Source organism: Balaenoptera acutorostrata, unplaced genomic scaffold (genome assembly GCF_949987535.1).
Source record: "Balaenoptera acutorostrata unplaced genomic scaffold, mBalAcu1.1 scaffold_339, whole genome shotgun sequence".
Classification (NCBI taxonomy): domain Eukaryota; kingdom Metazoa; phylum Chordata; class Mammalia; order Artiodactyla; family Balaenopteridae; genus Balaenoptera; species Balaenoptera acutorostrata.
Genome location: NW_026645565.1, coordinates 324,275 through 330,274, shown reverse-complemented (window position 1 = coordinate 330,274; position 6,000 = coordinate 324,275).

The window sequence follows — 6,000 nt, the reverse complement described above, 5'->3', positions numbered from 1 at the left end:
TCTCACACACAGTGACCAGAGGTCGAGGACTGGATACTGAGTTCAATCTCAGCCAGAGGACAGGCCCATGAGCAATGGATCACCAGCTGTGAACACGTGTCTCGGATGAGGGCTGATCTGCTGGCAGTGCTGAGGCCCTGAGAGCCTCAGAGCGGGGGTTGGAGTGGCCCTGGCCTCGGGAAGCAGAGACCCACCTGCTGGAGCTCAGATGAACCCGTAGTTCAGAGAACGTGTGTGTTTCTTGAGCAGAGGAACAGTGACAAAAGAAATCCAGGGTGAATCTCACATTGAAAATCCTTCTTTATGTTCTTCACAGAGAAGGAAAACAGAAAATATTTTTATCCTCTTTAAAAATGAGTGAAAGGAAAGAAAAACCACAGAGCTCTGTTAGTTAAATGTAAAAAGTCCTATTATGTATGGACACTGAGTGTCTGATGCTTGTCTAGAGAGGGGAGAGTGAGAATTGGGTCCCAGGTCCTCGTTTTTTCTGTCTCTCAGCATCAGACGGAGTGGAGGGGGAAACGCAAGGTTAAGATGAAAAACAGAGCTTTGAAAGGTAAGTTGTGCCATCCAGCCCTGTGTGCCCCGAGGGTTGGGCCCCATCTCTCCCAGCCCTGAGGGCCCACTCCACAGGCTCCGAGGAGGCCAGTGGCAGGGCCTGTGCCTCAAGAAACAGAACCCTCAGGGAGGTTCCTGGGAAGGAGAGCAGAACCCAGATACTTCCCAGAGTCCATGTGCACAATGAAGCAGTAAGGGGCCCGGAAAAGGGTGTGGCCCAGCAGGGGTGTGTGGGCTACAGTGGACCAATAGCGCCTGGATTGGGAGGTGGGACCTCCAGGTCCGACCGTGGACAAGTTGTTTAACTTTGCTCAGATTCCTCTGTGATGTGACCCCTGCCCATTGTCCCCCACAGGGAGGATGGGAGGGCAGCAAGGGGTAATGGATATGGAAGTACTTTGTAAATGATAAACCCTTTCATGAGCTTCGCCATCACTGTCAGGGATCATGTGGCCCTGGACGCTGGTGCTCGGGCTCCAATCTCCCAATGGTGTCCCCTTAAAGGGACACAGCACTTAGCCTCCTGTAAGACCCCCTAAGCCCTTGCCTTCACCACCATGACCCAGTCTGCTGTTTTCCAGTTTTCAGAGATTGCCTGGAAGAGGTTCGGGCCCTGACTTCACGTCTACAAAGGTAAAGAATTTTCCCCTTCTCTCCTGGGTTCTTCTTCCACCCAAAGCCTATGGTGTGACACCTGGGCTGCAGGCAGCCTGGGGCTGAGCTGGGAGGGGGAGCGCTGAGGGTGGGGTACGGCCAAAGCCCTGGGGTAAGGGACAGCAGGAGCACTGTGAAGTCAGCATGGGGGCCGTGGAGGGCCGTGGGCCACAGGTGCCCACCCCTGCCTGGCCTGCCCAGCCCTCCTGGCCCTGGGCGCTCCTGGCTGCAGCTTGTGCCTCATGTCTCCTGAAGCCACCTGGGCAGGCTCCCTGACAAGGGCAGCTCTCATCAGCTCTCCTATCAAGACCCCCCTGGTGAGGTGTGCAGAGCAGCGTCTGCTGGAGCCCACCCGCCCTGCAGGGAACCTGCAGAAGAGGCTGTTCCTGCCACGTGCCCATCAGCTGCCCTGGCTCCTCTGACCCAGGGTTCTTTACCTGTGGCCTCCACCCTGTCAAAAGAACCTCAAGACCAATCCAACTTGAAGAAAATCACCCTTGGCACTGTTGCCAAGAGCTCACCTCCAGGTAACTCTTTTTTGGCATCTACCATCGCAGCCATCTTTAGTCTTGGCCTCGCGTGCTATCCCATTTTGTTCCTGTCCTTCTGGTGGAAGACTACCAAGACCTTGTTCTTCCCCACCTCATCACAGAGTGAGTCCCGGCAAGAACACCTGTCCCACCAGCCACCAGGGGCCCCGTTCCAGGAAGAGCCCACAGACAAGCAGGTAGAGACTGGTAGCCCCTCACTTGTCAACCCTGAAGTCCAGAAGCTGCTGGAGATTCTAATCACCATGAAAGTAGAACTAAAGATTCATAAGGGGAAAGAAAAGGATGGGTCATTCTCGGAACAAATGAGCTCAGACTACCACCTGAACACTTTAGGGAATGTGTGGAAATCACTGGGTGCTGAGCAGGACAACACAACCCCTCAATCTTTCTGGAACAGGAAAGACAAAACAGAGCAGCTACCCGGTCCTCGGCAGCTCTTACACTCCGAGGTCTTGAGGGACCACTTGGAACTGACATACACCCAGCTCTACTGGGGTCACCCCTCTCTGCACAGCGAGCCCCTGGTGGCTACTAGGAGCTCTACTCAACAGCAGGCACCCTTTGTTTTATTCAGTGGAGTTTCTAATGGCTTTCCAGTTTCAATTCAACCTAGAATACCTTTAGGCCCTTCCCAGGCCGCAGTCTTGCCCTGCCCGGGGGTCCCACCCCAGCCTTTCACTCAAACCTTGCCTCCGTGCCAGTCCCCACCTCTGGCTCAGATCCAGGCCCAGCCCTACCTCCCATCTTCTCTCCCATTCAGACCACCTTATTCTCCACCCCAGATGAGTACCTGTGGACTAGACTGTCCTACATTTCAGAACAAGACACCATATTTTATCCCAACTGAAACTCAATGTCTGAAATGCCCCTTGTTGCAGAAGCAACTGAAAAGTGGGAAGCCTTCATCCTCTGTGGTCAAAAGATCTCAGAAAGGCTTTAGCCAACTCAGTCTCAACCTTCCCCAAGAGAGGGGGCGCTCTCAGGCCCAAAGGTCAGTTTCTATTCATCATGAGGACTTAATTGGCCCTGATCTCCAGAAGCAACATCTTCAAAAGAGGCTCATCAAAGATCAAACCAAGAGGGGCCTGTGCCTCAGTATCCACCTGTCTCTGTCTCTGGAACTGAGTTCCTCTCAGTGCCAAGTTTTAAGGACTTATCAGGCACAGGGCAAGCAGGGACCCTGGCAGCCCTCTGCTTTTACAGGCAAAAGGAGACTGGACCCACAGAAGATAAGGTCCAGGCGCCCTAGGAGATCCCATAGGAAGGGTCAAATGCAATTTCAACCAGGGAAGGATTTCGGCAAGGGTCTAAGGCCATGTCTGAGGAGGATCTCAAAAGCTTCCTCCAGGGCCAGGCTCCCAGGGAAGTTTCTGCAAAGAAACTCTGAAAAGGAGTCTGAAAGATACCTGATGAGGCCCTTGATGAGTGACTCTGGAAACTGTTTACCCAGTAGCCCAGAGAAGAAACATCTAGAAGAAATCTTGAAAGCCCATTTGAGCACAAAGTCGACGCAGATTAATCAAGGTTTGATCCCTGTGATTGTGTGTCAATCCTGCCTTGCTGCCAACTGTGTTTTTCCTAAGCCCCACCCTCACGAGGAAATCAGAAATCTAGCACCCTTGAAGTCTTGGAAACCCTGTGTAAACTCCTCCCGTATGCTTTCCTTCCTCAGTCCAAGCATTCGGCAGATGCTGGAAGCACATATTATAAGGTGGCGGGTAAGGCACAGGTGGGGCCTACCCAAACAGGCCTTTGAGCCCATAAATCTCAAGCCATGTGGGGCTCAACCCTTGTCCTCTCCAAGGTCCACCTTTTCCCCCTCTGCCACCTGGCAATCTGGGGCACACTCAAAAGCCAACTTTGCTAATAAGTTCTTGGGAAAACCTCAGCCCCATCAGGGAATGAAAGTGATAACAAAAGCAACAGTTCCCACCCTGGTGAGTCCCCTCCCTGTTCCCTCACCTGAGCATACAGAAATCCAGAGGGCCCTGGGAAAGACTTCACCTGGTGACAGCTATGGGCCCTCAGAGGCCCCTCTGACTGGACAGGAGGGCAGACTGCCTTATCAGATGCCCACAGTCAACCTCATGGGCAGAAGCTGGGAGAATGGGACTGTCTTGGGGTTTCCAGCCGCTAGGAAAACCCTGTCACTACCAACAAAGTCAGTTGCCCAACATCCAAAGGAGCCATGCCTTAAAACACAGGTGGCTCAAGGCCGTGCCACTGGGGAGCTCCTTCAAGACTCTCACGCGGATGTGCTCCTTCCTGCAGACACCTTGGCTTCTCATAGGTCTCTTTCCGGTTCCCAGAGGGAACGTGCCAGTGAGGACGCGCCCGCGTTCCAGGCGGTGCCATGTGACCTCAACGCGAGTGAACGGAGCAGCCGGGGGCCGCGGGAGTTCAGAAACCCAACACGTACGGACTCATTCAAGAGCCAGAGCGAGATGTCTGTCCCAACCGAGGAGCGGAGGGGCGCTAAGAGGCTCCAACCTGGAAAGCATGAAGAAATGAGGAGCAGCCAGGGACAAGAGGAACCCAGGAAACCAAAAATTAGGGACCCATGTAAGGGCCAGTTTTCCTCAGCTGATGAGGGGGTGGTCTGTGAGAGGCTCAAACCAGAAGAGGATGAAGAAATGAACAGCCAGAGCAAGATGTCTGCCCCAACTGAGGAGCGGAGGGACTTTAAGGGGCCCCAACCGAAAGAGCATGAAGAAATGAAGGGCCAGACGGAGGTGCTCGCATCAGCTGAGGAGTGGAGGGGTTTCACGAAGCCCCAACCAGGACAGCATGAAGAAACAAGAAGCCAGAGCGAGACGCTTGCCCCAGCTGAGGAGTGCAGGAGCGTTAGGAGACTGCAACCAGGAGAACACGAAGAAACGAGAAGCAACCAGGGACAACAGGAACCCAGGAAAGCAAAGGTTAGGGACCCGTGTAAGGGCCAGTTTGCCTCAACTGATGATGGGGAGGTCTGTGAGAGGCTCAAACCAGAAGAGGATGAAGAAATGAACAGCCAGAGCAAGATGTTTGCCCCAACTGATGAGAGGGAGGACGATTGGAGGCCCAAACCGGGAGAGTATGAAGAAAGGTCTTCAGCACTAAAGGCTTCTCAAGCAAGTGGGATGAGCCACGCTTCTCAGGTCAGGGAAAGAGGAGAGTCCCTTGGGAGCAAACACCCCCAGCTCTCGCCAGAGAAGAGAGAGCTTTCACCAGAAAGCAAAAAATGGACAAGGCGCTTTCTGCAGTATCTTAGCCGCAATAAAAAAGGCAAAGGAACAGAAGAATCCCTTCAAAAAGGCAAGCCTGTATCAGCCACTGCTCACCACCAGGAGCCAATCAAAGGCAAATCTGTTGTAGAGAGCAGGGCTATTGATCCTCGGGCGATTGGAACAGCTGTTGGACAGGCCCTAGTAGACAAACTGGGGCTTCACCAAGGACTCTGTGCCTCAGAGTTAAATCAGCACCCAGAACAGCTCCCGGCCCCAGCAGAGGGGCATTCCCACTACCACAGGGTTCTCTCCTCTTCAGAACAGAGAAGAGTGTTGAAAGATACAGCCTACAGTCACCAAGCCACCCGCAAGGACCACAGCTACCTTAACAACAGCAAGCATACCAGAGGCAGGGGCGACAAGTTGGCCTTCCCACCCAGGGAACTGGAGTCCCCAGTCAGACCCTGCCAGCACAGACCAAGGGTGGCAGGTGACTCAGGCCACCTGCGCCATCTGTGTTCCCTCTGGTCAACCAGAGCGTGCTTCTCATGCCTCTCCCGGTAGGAAAGCAGTGCAAGAAAAAGTGCAGTTCATAAAAAGAAAACCTGTTTCTTCTCATGTTAACACATTGTCTATGTGTTAATGGCTTCTTCCTACCACAATTTTTGTTTCCCAAAATAAATGTTTCTTCTCATGAGAGGTGGTGGCCTCTGTCTGTGCCCTGCTGGGGGGAAGGGAAGGGATCAGGGTCCACTCTTCCCAGGTGCCTGCTTTGGCTTCCAGATGGGATGGGGCCATGGAGGGAGGTTGATCCCAGCATGGAATACCCATCCTCACCTCAATTCCCTCACTGCATTTAAGTTTCCACAATAGCAGCATTACAGAAACAAGCAACAGCATTCAGGACGTGTCAAGGTGAACTAAACCTAAAGACCTCCCCCTTCTCAGGAACCGGCTCAGTCCTCTCCTGCTCTCTCTCTACCCTGAACTTGTGGGACTGTAGGGGAGGGGTCTGCAGAGGCTGAAATTCC